Source organism: Chlorocebus sabaeus, chromosome X (assembly GCF_047675955.1).
Source record: "Chlorocebus sabaeus isolate Y175 chromosome X, mChlSab1.0.hap1, whole genome shotgun sequence".
In the NCBI taxonomy this organism is placed as follows: Eukaryota; Metazoa; Chordata; class Mammalia; order Primates; family Cercopithecidae; genus Chlorocebus; species Chlorocebus sabaeus.
In genome coordinates this window covers 139,720,542-139,747,027 of record NC_132933.1, presented here as the reverse complement: position 1 = coordinate 139,747,027, position 26,486 = coordinate 139,720,542, and the positions used below count along the sequence as shown (strand labels likewise).

General features: G+C 40.3%; 1 long non-coding RNA gene across 1 annotated transcript in view; it reads left to right on the top strand.

Annotated features, from left to right (window-relative positions):
* The first annotated feature begins 12,753 nt into the window (after positions 1-12,753).
* The window catches only part of LOC103231608 (uncharacterized), a 33,464-nt gene continuing 19,731 nt past the window's right edge, over positions 12,754-26,486 (top strand). Inside the window, exon 1 of the long non-coding RNA XR_496956.3 lies at positions 12,754-12,896. This is a non-coding gene — a long non-coding RNA (uncharacterized lncRNA). The remainder of the gene's footprint in view (positions 12,897-26,486) is intronic.

The following is a 26,486-nucleotide window of genomic DNA, read 5'->3' as shown; positions in this document are numbered from 1 at the left end:
AGGATTTCTTTCTCTTACACTTTTTTGTCAGATCCCCTGAATCACTGATCTCATATGCAGTGGTTTTAAAACATAGTTGTGTATTAATCTGTTCTCACATTGCTATAAGGAACTACCTGAGACTGGGTAATTTTTGAAGAAAAGAGGTTTAATTGACTGACAGTTCCACAGGCTGTACAGGAAGCATGGCTGGGGAGGTCTCAGGAAACTTACAAACATGGCAGAAGGTGAAGGATTCATGTGTACGGAGAAGAAGGAAGAGAGTGAAGGGGAAAGTGCTACACACTTTAAAGCAACCAGATCTTGTGAGAACTCACTATCACGAGAGCAGCAAGGAGGAAGTCTGCCCCCATGATCTACTCACCTCCCACCAGGCCCCTCCTCCAACATTGAAGATTGCAATTTGACATGAAATTTGGGCGGGGACACAGAGCCAAACCATATTAGGTTGCAAATTCTGTGACAATTTTTCCATCAATAATGGTGTCTATGTCCTGTCCTCTTGAATCAGGTGGGCTTGTGACAGCTTTAAACAATAGAGGAGACAGAAGTGATGTTCTGTAAATTCTGAGGCTAGGTAATAAAAAGCTCTGAAGCACTTTCTTGTTAATTGGGAACATTTGCTCTGAGAGACCTAAGCTACCATGTAAGAAGTCCAATCACCCTGAGATCACCATGTTGGAAGAACACATGTATAACATATGCCAATGTTCCAGTAGAGTTCCAGTAGACAGTCCAGTAGACAGTCCCACAATGTTCCAGTAGACAGTCCCAGTAGACAGTTCCAGTAAACAGTAGACAGTTCCAGTAGACAGCCCCTTCAGCCATGGTGACCCAGGTGTCATGTATGTGGATAAAGAACCCATTACAGAAATAGATTCTCTGGCTCCAGCTATTTCAGCCTCCAGCCATTTGAATTACTGCTGGTCATTTGGATTATCCCAACTGAGACCCAAGATATCATGAAGGAGAAAAGAACCATCCTTGCTCTGCTGTTTTTGGATCCCCGACCACATAATAATTTTTTTCATGCCCCTACTTACTGGGATATATCACCAACAAATCACATTTTTCTTCATTCTTTTGTCCTTTTTATTTGCATGTTTATTCTCTTGTTTTGGTAGAACATTTCCATCAGTGTTTTTCTGAGAAAGAATATATGAGAGGTAAATTTTTATGTATTTTTCTGTCTGATAATGTTATTATTTTAACCACTCATTTGGTTGATACTTTGGCTGGATATAGAATTATTTGAACATTTTAAGGCATTGTCCCTTTCACTTGTAGCATCCTATGTCTCTATTAAGAAGTACAAGGTAATCTGATTTCTAATCCATTATATGTTATCTTCACACTTCCACCCCTCCTACAGGAAGCTTTATGCATTTTTTTCAAAAAAAAAATTTCTGGTGGTATGAAATTTCACAATGCCCTGATGTCACTCAGGTCTTATCTATCTGTTTATCTACCTATGTATCTACTTACTATCTACTCTCTATTATCTATTTATGCTAGGCTCTCAGTGAGTTTTAGTCTGGAGACCCTTCTGTTTTAGAACATATTAATATATTATTTTATGAGTTTTTTCCTCTGTTTTCCCCATTCCCTATTTCTAGAGCTTTTATTTATTAGATAGTGGACCTACCAGACAGATTTTTTTTCTTTCTTTTTTTCTTTTTTTTGTAAACTGGATCACACTCTGTCACCCGGGCTGGTGTAATCATGTAATCATGGCTCCCTGCAGCTTCAACCCTCCAGGCTCAAGCAATCCTCCCATCTTGGCCTCCCAAATAGATGAGACTACAGGTATGCACCACCATGTCCATTCTTTTTTTCTTTTTTTTTTGTAGAGATGCGGTCTCACCATGTTGCCCAGGCTGGTCTCAAACTTTTGGGCTCAAGTGATCCTCCTTCCTTGGCCTCCCAAAGTGCTGGGATTACAGGTGTAAGTCACTGTGCCCAGCCACTGTGCCCAGACAGATTTTTCTTATCCTTTCTCTCACAGTTTCCATCCATTTTGATTTTGGATTTTCTTACCCTATGGATTATTTAGTTGTACAGTTTCATGGGACACCAGATAATGGCAGTGGTTTTCCAATGGTAATGAGTTTGTTCAATAGAGCAGTATGGCTGGGAGATCACCTTGACTTTATCTTCTAAAATTTTCACTGAATACTTTCCTTTGGGCTAAGGAACATTTTTCTGTTTCTTTTTTTAACATGTTATCCTAGTTTTGTTTCATGTATAAAGTACTGTTCATAACTTATGGTTCTGTGAATATTAATTTAATTTCTTTAAACTTTGTATTCCTCCTGATTTGTCTCCATCTTCTTCAGCTTCCTTTATTTGTGTGTGTTTTGTTTTCTGTTTGTCATGTTGCAGGCTTTTCTCAGTTGTGTGTTCATATTTAAGACTAAAGCACAGAAAATAAAATTCAAAGCTTTGTGAGCAGAGGTGGAACTTGATGACAGTTGACTTTCATCGTGGGGTGTGGGGTGATTTTTTGTTGAGTTATATTTAATGTTGGTGGACCTCTAGATATTAGTATCTATAAAATCTTTCTGTGAGACATTTACTTTCTCCAGTTACCACTCCACAATTTATATTGGTGAGCTATTTCTATAGCCACAAATGCCGCCCAAATCTCCATGGCTTACGACAGCACTGATCTTTTGTTTAAGTTACATGAGAGCTGTGGCTCCTCTAGGCTCCATTGGGCTTGGCTCCACGTGACTTTGCATTCTGGCTCTCTAGCTTGAGAGCAGACACCGTCTGGGGAATTTTATTCTCCTGGTAAAGGACAGAAGCACAATGAAAAGAACTGAACCACAGAAGTGCATTAGACCTTCTGCTCAGGCATATCTTATGTATTATTTGCTCACACTCCATTGGCCAAAGCAAGTCAAATGGCCATGCCCAAAGTACATGGGGTGGAGAAGTAATTCCACCTATAGGAAAGCAGAACAAGTATAGGCAGGGAGGAAACGATTATGAACAAATAATAAAATCTCTCATGGTATCTCATGCTGACTGGTTTCATTTCTCCTGTTCTCTCTATCTTGTGAAGTTACGCTGTTTTCATTTTTTTAATAGAATTTTCGTGGGTTTATTGGAGGAGGATCAGAAATCAATGTGGGTGTTCAGTCTTTAATGTTTAACTAAAAGTCTGCTGTTAACTTAAATTCTAGGTGATAGATTGTTGGGCCAAACTTAGCATTTGCCAGAAATAACTCTTGTATAAAAAAGGAAGAGGTAAGAATCAACACTGATTTGTTTGCTCAAAATTCAGAAAAAAAAAAAAAAGATGCATGTGAAACTAAGGAGAGTACTTACCTGAGGATGGAGGTGGGTGGTAGGAACCAGGATATGGCATACAGGAATGCCAGGAAGATTTGTACTGTATAATAGTTACACATTCTTTTTTGTGTAATATGCAAATATATTACCAAAAAGTTACATTCACCAGTAAATTTTAGCTAGGGTAAACCTTAGAAGAATTAACTTCATTTTTAAAATATTGTTGGGAAATCCAAGCCAAGAGAAACAAATCTTTCTGAAACTAACTCTCATTACTCTGTCTGGAAGTATGCTTGAAAAATTAATATATTTCCATTTTTCAAAAAAAGAAACTCAGAGAAAGGAAAAATAAAAACCTGCTTTGTTCTTTTCAGTACATTAGCAGAAAGCACTGGAACACAAAGGGAAGTTGGTAAAAGATTCACTTCAAATGTCACATTTCTGGAGATCTTAACCCACCCCTACCCACTCCTGCCCCAGGAGAACTAATATTTTGTGTCTCTGTGTCAGACAAAGCTTTGTTTGTGTTTTCAGCATGGCACTCATAAATCTGTAATGCAATCATTGATCTATGTGTCTCTCTCCTCCACTAGACTGGGTTTCCTATGGATTTGTAATCTTAGGACCTACCTTGATGCCTGGCACTTAGTCAAGTGTCAATGAATTGTTAATGAATTAATGTACACTATTTTTCTTCAGCATCTAGTGTAGTAACATGAGTAAAATACTAGCAAAAGAAACTACTCTCTTTTTATTTCAGGACACTCTAAATTCCAGTACTGATATTTGTGCACATTTCATTTCATTTCTCTTACTTATTTTCTTTCTTCTTCCTTAACTGTTTTTGTCTTCCCTGAATAACCACAAGAAATAAATGTCATTGATGCATTAGTGTTTTCCAAGATGAAAACTTCATTTTAGAATGTAAAAATAATATGTGTTTATTGAATAACACAAAACAAAATGTTAAAACAGGAGAAAGTATATGAAGTGGAATGTGAATAATCATGCAATAACATATCCCAGGGATAAAAGCTATTAACAGATATAAAGACAACTGCAATTAACACACACACACTCACACAATCACACAGTAAAAATTAGGAAATAAAAATATAGCCACTAACATAAACAGTTGATATATATACTGACCTTCTGATTAAATGGGATAGATTGAACACCCACATTTATGTCTACTCCTCACAAAATCCTGCTAAGGTGAAACACAAAAGATTATTTGTTTAAAGGTATAGCTCTATAAGATAGAATGGGAAAAAAAGATGATAGTAAATTAAAAGATGATAGTAAATTTTGGAAAGGGGACAATGGTTACATGAGTGGAAACTGACCTAAAAGACTTGAAAGCTGAAATCTAAGTTAGTGGTGGTAGAAATCTCCAAGGAACATGATTCCCACGCGAAACTCCAGACAGGCTCTCACTAATTGGTGAAGCTGCCCATTCCTTTAGAGACGGCTTTGATCCTCAGGTTAAATTTACAAACCATGTATTTCATTAATTACTGAAACATGAGAACATTCTCATTTTGGATAATAAACACCACCATTTCATTATGCTAAAGAATTTTCAAAGTTTTCTGAAGCACTAATGAGTCTAAAATGATGACAGATAAAACCTTTTGAATGTTTTGAATGTTAAGATGTTACTTCTGTCTGTATAAAAAGTTGGTCACTGTCAACTTCTCTTCAGCCACTTTCCCCTTACCCAACTGGTTTCCCTCTATCCTCATCAGTTTTTGAATTATCTATAAGCTAGGTGCAAATTTAGAATTACTACTGAATAAATTCCATAAGGAAGTATTATATCCAGTCTATTTTACATTCTAGTATATTTCCATCTGGTTGGGCCCAGACCATAGCCCATTCTGTTTTTAGAAAGTGGAATTCTCTCACTCCCTTAATTGTGGATCCAGCCTCATTCATTAGATAACCCTTTTTCATTTTTTGCCTATTTCTTCCTTTGAATTAGAAGCCTGCATTTCTCAGTTCATAATTTTCTGTGAGGAACAGGCAGACTTTAGGAATTTCTGTCTGTAATTGACAATTGTTATAGCCCTAGCACTTTGAGAGAAATGTGTGAAGAAAAACATTCATTTGTCTGCAGCTTTCTTTGGTCATTTCTCAGCCTTTGCTTCTATGGATGGAAATCAGTTAAGTGCTAAATTATACTGACTACTCATGCAAAACCTACATTTGTGTAATCTTGAAGGTCAAGCTCGGCGCAAAAAGTTCCCTAAAAGAGCAAATAATACTTATCTTGTAGGGTTGCCCTGAACACTAAGTGGCCCATATTTGAGGTTTTGGCTATTCATTTATCTGTACTTCAGAATAGTCCAGAACTGTTTCTTGAGGGAGCTACTGATCCGTTTCCATGGATGTGGTAGTTAATTTTATGTATCAACTTGACCGGGTTAAGGATGCCCAGAAATGTTGGCAAAACATTATTTCTGACTGTGTCTGTGAGGAAGATTCTGGAAGAGCTTAGCATTTGAATCAGTAGGCTGAGCAAAGAAGATCCACCCTCACCAATGTGGGTGGGCACCACCCAATTCATTAAGGGCTTGGATAGTACCAAAAGGCAGAGGAAGGTCTAGTTTGCTCTCAATTCTTGAGCTAAGGCATCCATCTACTTGTGTCCCTGGTTCTCAGGCTCTCAGATTCCAGGACTTACACCAGTGCACCACTCCCCCAACTCCCACCCTACTCCCCACTCCACCCCTTGTTCTCAGGCCTTTAGACTCAACTGAATCGCACCACTGGCTTTCCTAGTTCTCCAGCTTACAGACAGCAGATCATAGGACTTCTTAACCTCCATTGTCATGTGAGCTGATTCCCAGAATACATTTCCTCTTATGTGTCCATATACATCCTACTTGGTTTGCCTTCTGCATGTGATGGCTGTGTGGACCTTCATCCAAACGCCTGTCTTGGATTGGCATTTTAAATTTCCTAAGATTAACTTAACATTACCCGTTTTAATCAGTTTTCTGTTGCTTATAACAGAATACCTGAAACTGGGTAGTTGATAAAGAAAAGGAATTTATTTCTTACAGTTAAAGAAGCTGAGAAGTTCAAGGTGGAGGGGTCACATCTGGTGAGAGGCTTCTTGCTGGTATAGACTCTGCAGAGTTCTGAGGTGGTTCAAGACATCACATGGCAAGGGGGCTGAGCATGCTAGCTCAGGTCTCTCTGCCTCTTCTTATAAAGCCACCACTCCCCACTGCCATAACCCATTAATCCATTAACCCATTAATGAATTAATCCATGAATCAGCTCTGTGCCCTCTGACCCAATCACCACTTAAATGCCCCCACCTCTCAATACTGCCACATTGAAGATTAAATTTCAACATGGGTTTTGGAAGGGACAAATATTCAAACCATAGCACTACCCTATCTTTTTGATGGTTGAAACATATGGATCTTTCCCTAATTGGCAACAGAAAATGTCTGGCACTGTGTTCACAATCTGCTCTGAAAATCTTATCAAAAGCACATTTTACAAGAAATAATATTTTTGGAGCATTGCTTAAGAGAAATGAAGTCCAATCCCAGCACTTTGGGAGGCCAAGACAGGAGGATTGCTTGAAGCCAGGAGTTCGAGACCAACCTGGACGACATATGACATAGCGGGACTCTGTCTCTATCTTAAAAAAAAAAAAAGAAAGAAAGAAACGAAAAGACATAAATGAAGTCCAACCTCAGATATTTAAAATTTTTTCCTTGGACCAAGTTAATCCATTAGCACGCTTTGTATTTGATCATCATTGTTTTGGCCCCACACAGATCACTTAGTGAATTTTCATCTGCCTTATACATTTACTCTATGGTGAAAGTGTCTTATAAGAACAGGCTTATTGAAGCTTATTTTTATGTGTTGCAGAAAAGTTGCCGAAGCTACCTTACATATTTGTTTTTCAAAATGTGATCCTGGGAACAGCAGTTTTGACATCACCTGGAAATTTGTTGGAAATAGAGAATCTTGGACCCTACTCCAGACCTGTTGAGTCAGAATCTGCTTTTTAACAAGACCCCCAGGTGATCTGTATGCACATTAAAGTTTGACAAACATTGCCTTAAACTATATTCTTCTTTGCCAGAAAGCATAGACAAAAATAATAACAAAAACCAAAAACCATACAAACAAAAAAACCCTCGTATTTCAGAAATAAAAAAAGCTTTGGTTCTCCCAAAACTCTTCTTATTGCTAGGTTTATTCCTTTCCTAGTTTTATTTTCCTTTTACCTTATTCTCATAACTATGGTATGAGTTTATAGTAGTGTTTCAGTTATCTAGTCTTGTATACCAAACTATGCCAAAACATAGTGACTTAAAACAACGTCCACATTTATTTTGTTCACAAATACACACTTTGGGCAGAGCTTGGCAGGACAGCTTGTCTATGCTCCACATGGCATCAGCTGGGGCCGCTCAAAGGCTGGAAGCTGGAATCATCTGAAGGTTTGCTCACTGATATGGTTTGGCTGTGTCCCCACCCAAATCTCAACTTGAATTGTATCTCCCAGAATTCCCACTTGTTGTGGGAGGGACCCAGGGAGAGGTAATTGAATCATGGGGGCTGGTAATTCCCATACTATTCTCGTGATAGTGAATAAATCTCATGAGATCTGATGCGTTTATCAGGGATTTCCACTTTTGTTTCTTCCTCATTTTTCTCTTGCTGCCACCAGGTAAGAAGTGCCTTTCACCTCCCGCCACGATTCGGAGGCCTGCCCAGCCATGTGGAACTGTAAGTCCAATTAAACCTTTCTTCCCAGTCTCAGGTATGTCTTTATCAGCAGCGTGAAAATGGACTAATATATTCACTTATATGCTGTTCGACGACAAGACAAAAACAACTGGGGCTAAGGCCAGAACATCTACATGTCACCTGTCCATATGACTGACATAGTGGCTGGGTACCCACTGGGTACCACAAGATTCTATCCCAAGATAGAATGAGCTGGGCAGGAGCTACATTGCCTTTTATGACCTAGCTTTGGAAGTTAGGTGGCATTACTGCTACCACATTTTTTCCTCAGGGTGGAAACGCAGTCCTTCCCAGGGAAGGAAAATAGAGCCCATCCTTCAATCGAGAAATGAGAAGATTCTGGAAGGGATGGGAAATACTGCTGTGGCTATTTTGGAAAATAAAAGCTCCTTCAACTCTACTCATACTTTTAAAAACAGTTTTAATTTTTTTGTGGAGAGAGTTGGGCATGAATTAATAATTAACAAATTAATAAGGATATTTATTAGAAGTAAATGGCTTTGGGCCAGGCATGGTGGCTCATGCCTGTAATCTTAGCACTTTGAGAGGCCGAGGTGGGTGAATTGCCTGAGCTCAGCAGTTCGAGACCAGCCTGGCCAATGTGGTGAAACCCCATCTCTACTAAAATACAAAAAAAAAAAAAAATTAGCTAGATGTGGTGGCACATGCCTGTAGTCCCAGCGACTCCAGAGGCTGAGGCACAAGAATTGCTGGAACCCAGGAGGTGGAGGTTGCAGTGAGCCGAGACTGAGCCACTGCACTCCAGCCTGGGTGACAGAGCAAGACTCCATCGCAAAGAAAAAAATAAATTAAAAAAAAATAATAACTTTTTTTTCTTTCTAAACCTGTTGTACATCTTTACTTTCTAGTAAATCAAATAACGTGGGATGACCAGGAAAATCATTAAAATTTACGAAAATTTATCTCTTGCTCCTGATGTTGGCAGCTGATCTAATCCCAACAGGTTCTAGCCCATGTATTATTTTGAATACATATTAAGGTCAGAGTGTCTGCTTTAAAGTCTCAAATTAAATGTGCATAGAGGTCACCTAGGGGAGTCTTATTAAAATGCAGATTTTAATCCAGTCTGAGGTACCTCTGAGATTCTGCATTTCTAATAAGCTCCCAGGCGATGCTAATGCTGCTGGTCCACGGACTACACCATGAGTAACAAGGTGTCAGATAGAAGTAACTCTAACATGTGTGCCCTGGGAATCTTATTTGCTGGGACCTCTCCCATGTTCCTGGATGATAATCACAAGATTGAGGTTAATTCCTTCCTTCAGTTCTGAGGGCAAACCAGAGTCCCATTGGAGATGGCTGATTTTACCCTAAGTCTACCTAGATGAGTCTTTAATTTCCTCTGCTGAACCTAAAGCCTCCTCTGTGGATCTGAAGGACTCAGGTCTAGGTGATGTGGAGCAGCAAGAAAACCACATTCACCAGTTTGCTCGAAGCTCTCTTTGACCAGCTGCAGGCCCTTCTCGCATCTTTTCTGCCAGTGTGAATCTTGCCAAGTTTGGTTTTTCTGATCCTAGGCTCTGTGAGCTGGACCAGCAGCTGTGCAAACACTGGCCTTTTCAATAATGCCATTTTCCCCTTCTACACTCTCCAACCACACTGACTCTACCTTGAAAAATTTCATCTCTGTTCGGGGCTGTGCTACTGAATTGTCATATTGCGTGCCTCATATATATAAGCTAGAGCAGCTTCTGATTTAGTCCTGAGTCATTTTGGTCCTCAAAGACCAGGAGATTTGGGTAGGATTACCAGATCCTACACATTTTCTTTTTTTTTTTTTTGCACAAATATCTGATGTAATAGGGCGAGAGCACTGACATTGTGCTCAGAAGGTCTCAGTGCTGTGAGCTCAGCTGTTGATTACTCCACATGAAGTGTTGTGAACCTCAATTAAAAGTGATTATAAAAATTCCTACCTCAGAACATGGTTGAAAAGAAAATTAGGGCAAGTAGTACAAGTTATTTTAAGATTAAAAATATGAAACAAATGAAAAAGCCCAGGTTGGTGGTCAAGCTACCCCAGTAGCAGTTGTAGATACGATAGCAGAGAAGACATCATTTTATCTTATGCCCAGTCTTCGCAAAAGCATAATTCAGGGACCAGTGCATCAGAATCACCTGGAATGTTTTTAAAAAAGTAAATCTTCAAGTCCCATTTTAGCTGTAACTGAATCTGAATCCCTGAAGAGGAAGGTGGGTGTCTAGTAATTTGCATTGTGAGCAAGCCCCTCAAATGATTCTTATGCACACTGAAGTTTTGAGAACCAGACTGCAGTCCCTACCATGGGGGTGGTTGGTTGACCTCTGCTGGGTTAGGCTTCAGGGTGACCTCATAGACAATTTGGATTTTTTTTCTACTCATTCCCAAACCCCAAACCCCAAATCCTGCTCTTCTCAGCTCCAGTCCTAGCTCGATTTCCGCAGTCTCCCATTTGTAAGTTTCAACCCTTACTCTAGTTTCTCTCTATCTGGCTGTCATTCTAGACCTCCTGGGTGCCCTTCCCCGAAGCCTCAGCTTTTAGTCTTCCTCCAGGTTTTCCTCCTAAAGTGTGCCCTCAGGATCCCCATACTAAATTCTCAGGCAAGCTTCTCCTGCCCCCTGGGGAGTAATTATCACAGCCTTCTCTTTTTGAGCTAGCTTTTAGGGTGTCTGGGCTACAATGCATCCCGTGAGTCAGCCCAGTTAGGGGAAAAGAAGGCTCACCAACAAGTCAGGTCCTGTGGGGATCATCTCTTCACTCTGAAAGAAGGTACAGTGACAAACCATCCCCACCCCATTGCTGGCTGGGAAGCCAGAAGGACTCCAGCAATGAGCACAGAAGTGGCCCATAAGCACTCTTCTCCTAACTCATTGCAGAGGACAATTCAGACCTCTAGGGAGTTCTGAAATCGATCCAATGCAGGTAGTTCCCATTTATTTTCACCATCCTAGAACCAGTGGAAACTAGGGACCACTCACGTCACATCTGGATGTTTCATCCATACCAGGCCTCAGTGATGTTCTCTGTTCTTAGCTTTCACAGACAGAAATATATGTTAATAAAGTGAGCCTTTGTCTCATAGATAAGTACCAATACAGCTTTTGCTGGCTTTGCTAGCAGATGTATATAAGTCAAGTTCTAGTTAGTCTAGCTATGAATCTGAGCCTTAAGACAATCCTACTTGGCTTATTGTCCTGGAATCTTTTCCTGGCACATATATGTGTTCCTGAGGATGTGGGAATATTTGAGGATGTAGATTTTATTCCAAAGAACATTCATTCCTCTTGTCAGTGGCTCTGTAGGGTACTATCGATTACTATAGTCCTCTTTATTCTTCACCAAGTGAAATGATAGTTGCTTAATGTAGAAATCTATATTAAAAAGAAAAATTTTTAATCAACAGTAAAATACAATAATTATTACATTTTAATCTATAATAAAAGAAAATATTCTGTTAGTTGGCATTAAAATGCTGACCTGCTGGATTTGTATAGGGGATGGTAGCTCAGTCTGCATGCTTACTTTTGTAAATAGTTTTATTGGAACACAGCCACATATATATGTATTTTTACATATGGTCTATAGCTGCTTTCTCACTACAGTAGCAAGAAGGGAATAGTTGTGACAGGATCATATGACCCTCAAAGCCTAGAATATTTACTATCTGGGTTTTTACAGGAAAAAACTTGTAACCCCCCTATAGACTATAAGCATCTAGAGATCATAGAACAGGTTTAGTTTGATTATTTTGTAAAGAACTCAGCACAACTCTATACACCTAATAAGTACATCTTGGTGTGTTTGGTGATTTCCAGAGGTTAAGTAAATAGGGCTTTTAAACTTCTATATGGAAGGGGAAAAAAATTGAAAGACACAAAACATGTTAATCATGGTTATCTTTGAATAGTAGGATTATAGAGCAGTTTAATTTTCTTCTTTTTCATTTCTGGATTTGCTAGATGTCCTTCAATGAATATTTATTACACACACATACACACACACACACACACATCCCAAAAACTCCCCTCACTCCCAGGATATTTGGTGGGTCTAGTTCTTTAAACAAAAACAACAATATGGAAATTATTTTTTCTAAGTCAATGTGGAGATGAGAATAGAGGGAAAGCGTCTTTCATAATCAAATCATAATTAAATTAAAACAGTATTATTCAAAAACCTCTTTTAGCATTTTGCTCCTTTTATAAATATTCGTGAAGGTCTGTCAATCTAAAGAAAAATAATGGATTAGGATTATTCTATAACGTATTTTACAACCCTAAACCCAGGTCATAATCCTTAGTAGGTAACAGGCAGTCATATTTTCTAGATTACTATTACTGAACTGTGTATTAGTCAGGACATGGTGGTTGCAGTTGACAGAAAGCTGACTCAACCTGTGCCAAAAAGAGGAGGCATTTATTGGCACACACACTCAAACCACAGGAAAGATGTAGGAGCAACTGGAACCAGCTCAAACACCATCAGCTTTCCATGTCTCTCCCCCTACTTCTTTCTGTGGCGTAGGAATCATTCTCACAAGCCAGCACACTAGATCTAGTTTGAAAAATGGCAGGAGGATTCTGATAGGTCTGGCTTGAGTCATGTGCTCATTCCTGCTTGGGGGAGGGGAGGTGGAAATATATTCTGCTGGAAAGTGGGGGTCGGGGTAAAGAGAAAGTGAGTTTTGGCTGGGTACAGTGGTGCACGCCTGTAAACCCAGCTACTCAGGAGGCTGAGGCAGAAGAATTGCTTGAGAGATCTGGCAAGATGGCCTAATAGGAACAGCTCCCAGCGAGACCAATGCAGAAGGTGGGTGATTTCTGCATTTCCAACTGAGGTACCTGGTTCATCTCATTGGGACTGGTTAGACAGTGGGTATAGCCAATGAAGGGCAAGCAGAAGCAGGGTGGGGCGTCACGTCATCCGGGAAGTGCAAAGGGCCGGGGACCTCCCTCCCTAGCCAAGGGAAGCCATGAGGGACTGTGCTATCTGGCCCAGATGCTTTTCCCGTGGTTTTTGCAACCTGCAGACCAGGAGATCCGCTTGTGTGCCTACACCATCAGGGTCCTGGGTTTCAAGCACAAAACTAGGCAGCTATTTGGGTAGACACTGAGCTAGCTGCAGCAATTTTTTTTTTTTTTTTTTTTTTTTTTTTGTACCCCAGTGATGCCTGGAACCCTGGTGAGACAGAACCGTTCGCTCCACTGGAAAGGGGGCTGAAGCCAGGGAGCCAAGTGGTCTCACTTACAGGTCCCACTCCCATGGAGCCCAGCAAGCTAAGAATCACTAGCTTGACATTTTTGCTGCCAGCACAGCAGTCTGAAGTTGACCTGGGATGATCAAGCTTGATGGTGGGAGGGGTGTCCACCATTACTGAGGCTTGAGTAGGCAGTTTTCCTCTGACAGTGTTGAGGAAGCTGGGGAGTTCGGATTGGGCAGATCTCACTGCAGTGCGACAAAGTGGCTGTGGCCAGACTGCCTCCCTAGAATCCTCCTCACTGGGCAGGGCATCTCTGAAAGAAAGGCTGCAGCATCAGTCAGGGGCTTATAGATAAAACTCTCATCCCCCTGGGTCAGAGCACCTGGGGGAAGGGGCAGCTGTGGGCACAGCTTCAGCAGGCTTAAACATTCCTGTCGGCTGGCTCTGAAGAGAGCAGCAAATCTCCCAGCACAGCACTAGAGCTCTGCTAAGGGACAGACTGCCTCCTCAAGTGGGTCTCTGATCCCCATGCCTCCTGACTGGGAGACAACTCCCAACAGGGGTTGACAGACACCTCATGCAGGAGAGCTCTGGCTGGCATCAGGTGGGTGCACCTCTGGGACAAAGCTTCCAGAGGAAGGAGCAGGCAGCAATTTTTGCTGTTCTGGGGCCTCCACTGGTAATACCCAGCAAACAGGGTCTAGAGTGGAGCTCCAGCAAACTGCAGCAGACCTGCAGAAGAGCGGCCTGACAGAAGAAAAACTAACAAACAGAAAGCACTAACATCAACATCAACAAAAAGGACACCCACACAAAATCCCTATCCAAAGGTCACCAGCATCAAAGACCAAAGGTAGATAAATTCACGAAGATGAGGCAAAACCAGCACAAAAATGCTGAAAATTCCAAAAACCAGAATGCCTTTTCTCCTCCAAATGATCACAACTCCTCTCCAGCAAGAGCACAAAACTGGACAGAGAGTGAGTTTGACAGATTGACAGAAGTAGGCTTCAGAAGGTGGGTAATTACGAATCCTCTGAGCTAACGAAGCATATTCTAACCCAATGCGAGGAAGCTAAGAACCTTGATAAAAGGTTACAGGAACTGCTAACTAGAATAACCAGTTTAGAGAAAGACATAAATGACCTAATGGAGCTGAAAAACACAGCACAAGAACTTCGTGAAGCATACAAAAGTATCAATAACCGAATCGATCAAGTGGAAGAAAGGATATCAGAGATTGAAGATCAGCTTAATGAAATAAGGCATAAAGACAAGATTAGAGAAAAAAGAATGAAAAGGAACAAACAAAGCCGCCAAGTAATATGGGACTATGTCAAAAGACCAAACCTACGATTGACTGGTGTCCCTGAAAGTAACAGGGAGAATGGAACCAAGTTGGAAACACACTTCAGGATATTATCCAGAAGAACTTCCCCAACCTAGCAAGACAAGCCAACATTCAAATTCAGGAAATACAGAGAACACCACTAAGATACTCCTCGAGAAGAGCAACCCGAAGACACATAATTTTCAGATTCTCCAAGGTTGAAATGAAAGAAAAAATGGTAAGGGCAGCCAGAGAGAAAGGTCAGGTTACCTACAAAGGGAAGCTCATCAGACCAACAGCTGATCTCTCTGCAGAACCCCTACAAGCCGGAAGCCCCTACAAGCCCACTCAGAGGGCAGATGGGCAATATTCAAAATTCTTAAAGAAAAGAATTTTCAACCCAGAATTTCATATCCAGCCAAACTAAGCTTCATAAGCGAAGGAGAAATAAAATCCTTTCCAGACAAGCAAATGCTGAGGGATTTTGTTACCACTAGGCCTGCCTTACAAGAGCTCCTGAAGGAAACACTAAATATGGAAAGGAAAAACTGGTACCAGCCACTGCAAAAACATACCAAATGGTAAAGACCATCAACACTATGAATAAACTGCATCAACTAATGTGCAAAATAAACAACTAGCATCATGATGCCAGGATCAAATTCACACATAACAATATTAGCCTTAAATGTAAATGGGCTAAATGCCCCAATTACAAGACACAGACTGGCAAATTAGAAAAAGAGTCAAGACCCATAGGTGTGCTGTATTCAGGAGATCCATCTCTTGTGCGAAGACACACATAGGCTCAAAAAAAAGGGATGGAGGAATATTTACCAAGCAAATGGAAAGCAAAAAAAAAGCAGGGGCTGCAATCCTAGTCTGAAAACACAGGTTTTAAACTAACAAAGATCCAAAAAAACAAAGAAGGGCATTACATAATGGTAAAGGGATCAATGCAACAAGAAGAGCTAACTATCCTAAATATATATGTGCACCCAATACAGGAGCACCCAGATTCATAAAGCAAGATCTTAGAGACCTGTAAAGAGACTTAGACTCCCATACAATAGTAGTGAAAGACTTTAACACCCCACTGTCAATATTAGACAGATCAATGAGATAGAAAAGGATATTCAGAACTTGAACTCAGCTCTGGACCAAGTGGACCTAATAGACATCTATAGAACTCTCCACCCCAAATCAACAGAATACACATTCCTCTCAGTACCACACAGCACTTATTCTAAAAATCAACCACATAACTGGAAGTAAAACACTCCTCAGCAAATGCAAAAGAATGGAAATCATAACAAACACCCTCTCAGACCACAGTGCAATCAAATTAGAACTGAGGATTAAGAAACTCACTCAAAACCACACAACTACATGGAAACTGAACTACCTTCTCCTGAATGACTACTAGGTAAATAACTAAATTAAGGCAGAAACAAGTAAGTTATTTGAAACCAATGAGAACAAAGAGACAGCACACCAGAATCTCTGGGACATGGCTACAGCAGTGTTAAGAGGGAAATTTATAGCACTAAATGCCCATATCAGAAAGTGGGAAAGATCTAAAATCAAAACCCTAACATCACAATTAAAAGAACTAGAGAAGCAAGAGCAAACGAATTCAAAAGCTAGCAGAAGACAAGAAATAACTAGGATCAGAGGAGAACTGAAGGAGATAGAGACATAAAAACCCTTCAAAAAAAAATCAGTGAATCCAGGAGCTAGTTTTTTCAAAAGATTAACAAAATAAATAGACCACTAGCCAGACTAATAAAGAAGAAAAGAGAGAAGAATCAAATAGACACAATAAAAAATGATAAAGGGGATATGACCATTGATCCCACAGAATTACAAACTACCATCAGAGAATACCATAAACATCTCTACACGCACGCACGCACACACACACACACACACACACAAACCCTAGAAAATCTAGAAGAAATGGATACATTCCTGGACACATACACCCTCCCAAGACTAAACCAGGAAGAAGTTGAATCCCTGAATAGACCAATAACAACTTCTGAAATTGAGGCAGTCATAGCCTACCAACCAAAAAAAAACCCAGGACCAGATGGAGTCACAGCTGAATTCTACCAGAATTACAAAGAAGAGCTGGTACCATTCCTTCTGGAAGGATTCCAAACAACAGAAAAAGAGGGACTCCTCCCTAACTCATTTTATGTGGCCAGCATCATCCTGATACCAAAACCTGGCAGAGACACAACAAAAAAAGAAAATTTCAGGCCAATATCCCTAATGAACATTGATGTGAAAATCCTCAATAAAATACTGGCAAACCAAATCCAGCAGCACATCAAAAAGCTGATCCACCATGATCAAGTTGGCTTCATCCCTGTGATGCAAGGTTGGTTCAACATATGCAAATCAATAAATGTAATCCATCACATAAACAGAACAAATGACAAAAACTGCATGATTGTCTCAATAGATGCAGAAAAGGCCTTCAATAAAATTCAACATCTCTTAATGATAAAAGCTCTCAATAAACTAGGTATTCAAGGAACGTATCTCAAATTAATAAAAGTGGTTTATGACAAATCCTTAGCCAATATCATACTGAATGGGCAAAAGCTGGAAGCATTCCCTTTGAAAACCAGCACAAGACAAGGATGCCCTCTCTCACCACTCCTATTCAACATAGTATTGGAATTTCTTGCTAGAGCAATCAGGCAAGAGAAAGAAATAAAGAGTATTCAAATAGTAAGAGAGGAAGTCAAATCGTCTCTGTTTGCAGATGACATGATTGTATATTTAGAAAACTCCATCGTCTCAGTCCCAAAACTCCTTAAGCTGATAAGCAACTTCAGCAAAGTCTCAGGATACAAAATCAATGTGCAAAAATCACAAGCATTCCTATACACCAATAATAGACAGAGAGCCAAATCATGAGTGAATTCCCGTTCACAATTGCTACAAAGAGAATAAAATACCTAGGAACACAACTTACAAGGGATGAGAAGGACCTTTTCAAGGAGAACTACAAACCACTGCTCAAGAAAATAAGAGAGGACACAAAGGGAAAAAGAAATTCCATGCTCATGGATAGAAAGAATCAATATCGTGAAAATGGCCATATTGCCCAAAGTAATTTATAGATTCAATGCTATTCCCATCAACCTACCACTGATTTTCTTCACAGAATTAGAAAAAGCTACTTTAAATTTCATACGGAACCCAAAATAAGCCTGTATAGCCAAGACAATCCTAAGGAAAAAGAACAAAGCTGGAGGCATCACACTACCTGACTTCAAACTATACTATAAGGCTACAGTAACCAAAACAGCATGGTACTGGTACCAAAACAGATACATAGACCAATGGAACAGAACAGAGGCCTCAGAAATACCACCACACATCTACAACCATCTGATCTTTGACAAACCTGATGAAAACAAGCAATGAGGAAAGGATTCCCTATTTAATAAATAGTGCTGGGAAAACTGGCTAGCCATATGCAAAAAACTGAAACTGGACCCCTTCCTTACACTTTATACAAAAATTAACTGAAGATGGATTAAAGACTTAAATGTAAGACCTAAAACCATAAAAACCCTAGAAGAAAACCTAGGCAATATCCTTCAGGACATAGGCATGGGAAAAGACTTCATGTCTAAAACACCAAAAGCAATGGCAACAAAAGCTAAAATTGGCAAATGGGATCTAATGAAACTAAAGAGCTTCTGCACAGCAAAAGAAACTACCATCAGAGTGAACAGGCAACCTACAGAATGGGAGAAAATTTTTGCAATCTATCCATCTGACAAAGGTCTAAGATCCAGAATCTACAAGGAACTTAAACAAATTTACAAGAAAAAAACAACCCCATCAAAAAGTGGGTGAAGGATATGAACAAACACTTCTCAAAAGAAGATATCTATGCAGCCACCAGACATATGAAAAAAGCTCATCATCACTGGTCATGAGAGAAATGCAAATCAAAACCACAATGAGATACCATCTCACACCAGTTAGAATGGTGATCATTAAAAAGTCAGGAAACAACAGATGCTGGAGAGGATGTGGAGAAATAGGAATGCTTTTATACCATTGGTGGGAGTGTAAATTAGTTCAGCCATTGTGGAAGACAGTGTAGCGATTCCTCAAGGATCTAGAACCAGAAATACCATTTGACCCAGCAATCCCATTACTGGGTATATATCCAAAGGATTATAAATCATTCTACTATAAAGACACATGCACATGTATGTTTATTGCAGCACTATTTACAATAGCAAAGACTTGGAACCAACCCAAATGCCCATCAATGATAGACTGGATGAAGAAAATGTGGCATATATACACCACAGAATACTATGCAGCCATAACAAAGAATGAGTTAATGTCCTTTGCAGAGACATGGATGAAGCTGGAAAACATCGTTCTCAGCAAACTAACAGAAAAACCAAACACCACGTGTTCTCACTCTTAAGTGGGAGTTGAACAACGAGAACACATGGACACAGGGAAGGGAATATCACATACCAGGGCCTGTTGGGGGGTAAGGGGCTAGGGGAGGGAGAGCTTTATGACAAATACCTAATGCATGCGGGGCTTAATACTTAGATGATGGGTTGATAGGTGCAGCAAACCACCATGGCACATGTATACCTATGTAACAAACCTGCACATTCTGCACATGCATCCCAGAACTTAAAGTAAAAAAAAAAAAAAAGGAAAGAAAAGAATCACTTGAATGCAGGAGGCAGAGGCTGCAGTGAGCCGAGATTGTGCCACTGCACTCCAGCGTGGGTGACAGAGCAAGACTCCGTCTCAAAAAAATAGAATGTAAGTTTCTATCAGCAGAAGCAGAGGAAGTGAAGAGTTGCAGTCATGCGTGGGGCTTTATTTTGGAGTGGCAGTCACTGTGATTAGCATCAACTCACTATAGATACATGGCCCAAATGTATGAAGAGAGCCTGGATTCTATATGTAGCCCCCCTATACGGGAGGTGCCGATTTCCGAGGTGTCAGTTACCCACTGTCAATCAACCACAGTTCAAAAATAGGTAAGTACAGTACAATAAGATATTTTGAGAGGAAGAGTGAAACCATATTCACGTGACTTTTATTACAATTTATTCTCATAATTGTTCTCTTTTATTACTATTTATTGTTGTTAATCTCTTACTATGCCTAATTTATGAATTAAACTTTATCATGGGTATGTATGTATAAGAAAAAGCCAATGTGTATATATATGTGTGTGTGTATGTATACGTATATATATATGTGTGTATATATATGTGTGTGTGTGTATACATATATGTATATATATGTATGGTTTGGTACTATCCGTGGTTTCAGACATCCACTGGTGGTCTTGGTACCTATCCCCCTACAGATAAGGGGACTACTGTACACAGGTAAGTGGTGAATAAAGTTCATCTCTGGAACCCCATGTTATTTAAAATCCTTAAAGGTCATTCATCAAATGCCACTAAAATCAGGCCTCCACTCCCTTCTTCCCCTTCTCATGGATGAAAAACCAAGTGGAACCCTGTTTCTTCTCTTCCCCCAGCATTTTGCTCTCCACCCTGCCTGTCAGAATCCTGATCACTCCCATTATCTTCACCTCCATTCAAGAGGGAAGAAGAACTTAAACTGCTCCCTGAAGAATCAACTCCAATGCCACTAAGACTTCAGTGAGCGTCAGAGTCACCCAGAGGTCTTGCTAAAACACCGGTTCTTGGGTCCCATCCCCACAGAGTCTGAGTCAGTAGGTACACAGTGAGTGCAGCCCATGCACAAATAATGCTGGTGCTGTTGGTTTGGGGACCACACTTTGAGTAGCACTGATACCATCCAGGCCTCAAAACCCATGTTTGCATAGTTATCTCAAAACATCAGTGGTTTTAGCCCAGGGGTGATTTTGCCCCCTAGGAGATACTTGGCAATGTCTGGAGACATTTTTGATTGCCACTAATTGGAGAGGTGGGAGTGAGTCCTACTGGGACGTAGGAAGCAGAAGCTAGGGATGTTGCTAAACATCTTATAATGTACAACACAGCCCCCAAAAGAAAAAATTATCTGGCTCAAGATATCAATAGTGCAGAAACCTTACTTTAGTTCTTAGGGTCACGAGATGGTAACCCACGGGCCAAAGATGAACTTTGGAAGTGGTAACGTTTGTCCTCTACCTTGTTCTAAAAGGCCAAACCAAAAAGCAGATTATAGCACAATCAACTTAACATCAGTCTGTTGTCTTATACAATGCTTAGTTTTTGTATTATTAGCGTGGCCCCTGGAGGCATCTGAGTTTGCAACCTTCCGATCTCATCTAACCTCTTTATTTTATAGATGAGGAAGGAGCTATGATATGGGCCAAAAGATTTACCTAAGGTTTAATAGGGAAACCAGATCTAGAATCTAAGCCTGTGACAGTGATCACAATGTCAGTTTGAATCAATATACACACACAGGTACCCTCTAGTACATTCAGGTGTAGCTATATTATTCATTCATTTATTTATTCTTTCAGCATTAATTCCCCTGTATACAGTGTTCTTGTTTGCATACACAAGATCACATAGTTACACACATAAATCAAAGGTTCTCATGTATTACCTAACAATAGCATTGGACACATGACATATTTGGCCCGTGATTTATTTAGCATCCCCTCCAAATGTTTAAAGATAGAGATGTTCCAGCAACAAGTTCTATTTTTGAAATACCAAATTGAAGCCTGGAACTTGTTATGAGACCGGATGGCTCTTTCAGCTAGCGATGCAGAGTGAAAACAGCTGGCCCTTTAAATTGTGTGCACTGTGGCCAAACCGTTTCTTTACCCTTCAAAGATGCTTTGCACTGTCTGGGATATTTTTTATCCTCATCACTTTAGCATTTAAAAACTTGTTTTTTAAAAAAGTAGGAAGGATAGCATTAGGAGAAACACCTAACATAGGTGACAGGTTGATGGGTGCAGCAAACCACCATGGCACGTGTATACCTATGTAATAAAACTGCACGTTCTGCACATGTGCCCCAGAACTTAAAGTATAATTTAAAAAAACAACAAAAAAAAAGAAAAACAATAAGACCACAAAACAGAAAACAATCAAAATATTAAAGAGCAAAGAAAAATACTAAATTACACTTGAGTACTGCCTCTAGATCAGGGACTGCCCGACTATGGCCTGCAGGCCATGTTCAGCCCACTGCCCATTTTTATAAATAAAGTTTTATTGGAACACAGCCATGCCCATGCATGTACATATTTTCCACGGTTACTTTCATAGAATTGAGTAGTGCGACAGAGACCTTCTGACTGGCAAAGCCTGAAGTATTTACTGTCTGGTCCTTTGCAGGGAAATTTTGCTGACCCTGCTCTTGATTATGTATTAGGTTGTACCATATGAAATTGCCACCACTTGGCAATTTTGACCTACACTTTCATAAATTCATTCTAAAAAGCAAAGGATAGTGATTCCACTAAAAAAATGGCATTTCTTTTCTTGCAGGTTAAAATTTGCAATGGCTCTTATGATTCAAAACAGAATTTCACAATAGCTACGCTTATCTGTAAAATCACTTTCTCGTATACAAAAAAATAAAAAGATTTTAAAAAACTCCTTTCCTTTTCACAGGAAATGGACAAACACTAGACTGGCTCACTGGTCCTGAAACAGAAATTCCTATTGAAAGATTTTGCAGCTCTCTGTGGACATAGATCCGCCCTGCTCCATCTATAACATCTCTCTCAACTGCAGTTATTCATTCACGAGAACTTTTTATTAGTTCCTTCTGCACATGCCATCTTCTGCAGACACAAATGTTTATGCTTCACTTAAGAGGTGGCATGAATATGTTTGTATAATGTGGGTCATTGCAGGTCATTGCTAATATAATAGAGTAAACCTCTGCTCAGCTGGCCTCAAGTTACACCACACCCATAGCTGTCAATTTCTATCTTCCTCTAGACATATACAACATGGTGAGAGGGAAAAAGCCTAGGGATGGGACTTAAGCCAACCTACTTTGGATTTCTGGCACTACCTCTTACCAGCCGTGTGAACTTGGGCGAGTTTTGTAGCTTTGATGAGCCTCACTTTCCTTAGCTATAAAATGGGGACGATGCCTATTTTGTAGAGGTTTGACAGGATTAATAATTGTTTGAGCAAAGTGCCTGACAATTAGTAAATTAGTAAATAAATATTAAGTTGAATCATATGGAACTGCCAATAAATGGCAATAACTAGTCATTTTACCTAAAGTTGTTAGCCCTGGGATTGTTACCATGATTGTGTGTACATAGGCTGAGCCGTGGTACCTAGGGTGCAACGTTTAAGGGGGTCTTCATTCTCAGGTGCCAACTCCATACTTGCATGACTCTGAGAGCAAATATTTCCTTAAATTTTGTTTCCAAGGCACCTGTCTTGGTTCTTCTCAGTCCCAGACCTGTTGCCAGGTTCCCCTTATCCAGCTGAGAAATTCCTCCTCTCCTCTCAGGTGCCTGGTGCCTCTGTTTAACCTGAAAACCGTCTCTTGGATGCCCCTTTAATAACTATGGGATAAATGACTCATAACACTACACGCTCCTAAAGATGCTTGCTTTAAAAGAGGATTAAAATCTTAATTAAAAAAGCACTAAAGCAGGATTTCAGGCATGACTTAGTAGAACAGAGTATCGTGGGGGTCAGCAACCTCTGGGGATCCTGAAAACTGTATCAGTTGGCAGACAGCGTCTCATGTCACTCTGCATGTGTAAGCACATAAACGTGGAACCGCGGGGAAACTGATGCACTGGGGACTTGAATTGAATTTTGAAGAGTGGCTAATTAGTCAGACGAGAAGGGAAGGCATTTTAGCATGATTGAAAGCACATCCCAAAGGATTTTTCCTCACCGTTTCCTTTTTTTTTTCTTCTTCAAAAATGACTTGGTATAACTGACTCGTGTGGTAGCCAGCCTCCAAGATTGCCCCCGTGATGGTTAATATTAGGTGTCAACTGGACTGGATTGAGGGATACCTAAATGGCTGGTGAAGCGTTGTTTCTGAGTGTGTTTGTGAAGGTGTTTCCAGAGGAGATTGATGCATGAGTCAGTAGACTGAGAGGGGAAGACCCACCTTCAATGCAGGGTGCGGGGCCCTGCTAGCACAAAGCAGGTGGAAGAAGAGGGATACTCGACTGGCTCTTGCTTCCTCTCTCTCTTCCTTCTGGAGCAGGACGCCATTTTTTCTTCTTGCCCTTGGACATCAGACTCCAGGTTCTTTGCCTTTTGGACTCTGGGACTTGCCCCAGGAGCCTCCTGGGGCCTCTTAGACCTTCAGCGTCAGAGTGGGGGCTACACTGTTGGCTTCCCTGGCTCTGAGGCTTTCAGACTTGGACTGAGCCACACTACTAGGTTTCTCTCATTCTCCAGCTTGCAGACGGTCTATCATGGAACTTCACCTTTGTGATCATATGAACCAATTCGCCCTAATCATCTCCTTTTCATATATATATAACTTGTTCTGTCCCCCTAGAGAACAATGACTAATACGGCTTCCAAGGATTCTCCCCTCATGGTATTTGTGCTTATGTGTAGTGTCACATTGAATCAGGGCTGGTCTGTGTGACCAATGGAATATGGCAGAGGTGAGGGTATATGACTTCCTAGTCTAACACACAAAGGGAATTATGCCTATTGCCTTGCCCTCTTAGATTTCTTACTCTTAGGGAAGCCAACCACTATGTCATGAGGACACTTAAGCAGCCCTGTGAAGAGAACCACACAGGAAAGGAATTGAGGCCTCCTACCAGACAGCACCAACTTATAAGCCATGTGAGTGCACTATCTTGGAAGTAGATCTATCAGCCCCAGTCAAGCCTTTAGATTACTATAGCCCCCGCTGACATCTGACAATCTTCTGAGAGATCACAAGCCAGAACTAGCCCAATCAAACTGTTCCCCAATTCCTGACCTACAGAAAATGTGAGAGAGAATCTATGTTTATTGTTACGCTATTGTTTTAAGCAACCTGTTACACAGCAATACAACTAGAATTCGGAAAAAGAAATCTTAAAATCAGCATGAAAAAGACAAACAACACAATAGGGAAATGGGCAAAAGACCTAAAGAGACACTTTACAGAATAATAATAATAACCAAATGGCCAATAAGCTCAATGAAAGTTGCTCAACTTCATTAACTATTAGGGAAATGAATAAAAACATCAATGAGATGCCACTGCACACCCACCTGAAAGTCTGTAATGAGAAAGATGAAAAAGACCACTTAGAAAAGATGTGGAGAAAATGGAACTCTCACATACCACAGTGGGGTATACCACTTGAGCAAACTACTTTTGAAAACGGTGTGTAGAAAACAGTCTACTAAACCTACCTCAGCAGTGCCACTGCACTCTTAGATACGGACCTAATCATATTTGTACAGATAGCCATGCCCTGCATTATGATGTTTTGGTCAGTGACAGGTCACATATACAACAGTGATCTCATAAGATTATAATACCATATTTTTACTGTACATTTTCTATGTTTAAATATGTTTAGATACACAAGTACTTACCACTGTGTTACAATTGCCTACAGCATTCAGTACAGGAATATGCTGTGCAGGTTTGTAGCCTAGGAGCAACAGGTTCTAGCATGTGGCCTAGGTGTATAGTAGGGTATACTGTCTAGGTTTGTGTCAGTCTGCTCTGTGATGTTCTCACAGCGATGAAATTGCCTAACAATGCATTTCTCAGAACATATCCCTATCATTAAGTGACACATGACTGTATATTTTCTGAAAGACATGGATTAGAGTTTTTATAGTAGAACTATTCATAATAGTAAAAAAACTGGAAACTACCTAACGTCCATTGCAATAGAATGGATAAATACAATATTTACACAGTGGAGCACTATACAGAAATAGCATTGAATGAGTTCCAACTCATTTCAACTGTGCAACAGGGATGTGTCTCGCAGACATAATGTTGGACTTCTGAGGGGCTGGTGATGATCTTTCTGTGTTTTGAAATCTGACTGCTTGTTACATGGGTGTGTTCAGTGTGTGGAAATCTGCTTATGTGTAAAAAAAAAAAAAAAAGATTTTGAAAACGTCTACTTTCTGTGATGTGTTGAGAGGGCAAAAAAACATCCCAGGTCAGATCATGACATCTGTAGTTTTAATGTTCAAGCTCAAGATGAAGTCATGTGTGGACGTCTATTCCTCTAACTCGGAGGTAATCAAATTATAGTCTGCAGGCAAAATTCAGCCAGCTGTCTCTTCTCATAAATAAAGTTTTATTGGGGCACAGCCACACCCATTTGTTTATGCATTATCTATGATTGCTTTCTCCTGACACCAGCAGAGTTCAATAGTGAAATAGTTTGTGTGGTCCCCAAAACCATCTGCTCTGATTGATTGAGAAGCTTCTGATGTTGTTGCATTACTTCTTTGTCCTCTTCACTCCTTGTCCCCTCTTGCCCTAGCTCAGGCCTGTATATCAAGGCCTTTTCCAAATACAGACAAGCTCTGTGACTTTCTGAATAAAAGACAAATTGGGCCAGTGCCATGCTCACCATTGCCCCGCCTTTGTCATATGTCTGATAATTGGGACACAACCCAGGTGCTCCCATGATGTGCACCATGAAATGGAATGATCAGATTGTTCGTTTGGTTCATTTCTAACCTGCTTCTGAAGATAAGATTGAATTTGACAACAACGGCAGCGCAGGTCTTGCAGAACACCTGCACACACTCAAGCTATTTAAGTGGAAAGAGATCTGTAAGTGTAAGTGCATAGTTTTTGGAAAAGAACATCTAGACAGACTCGTTTTGATTATTAAATTCAGCCCTTCTCCAGTACATGATCACAGATGGGCTCTCGATTC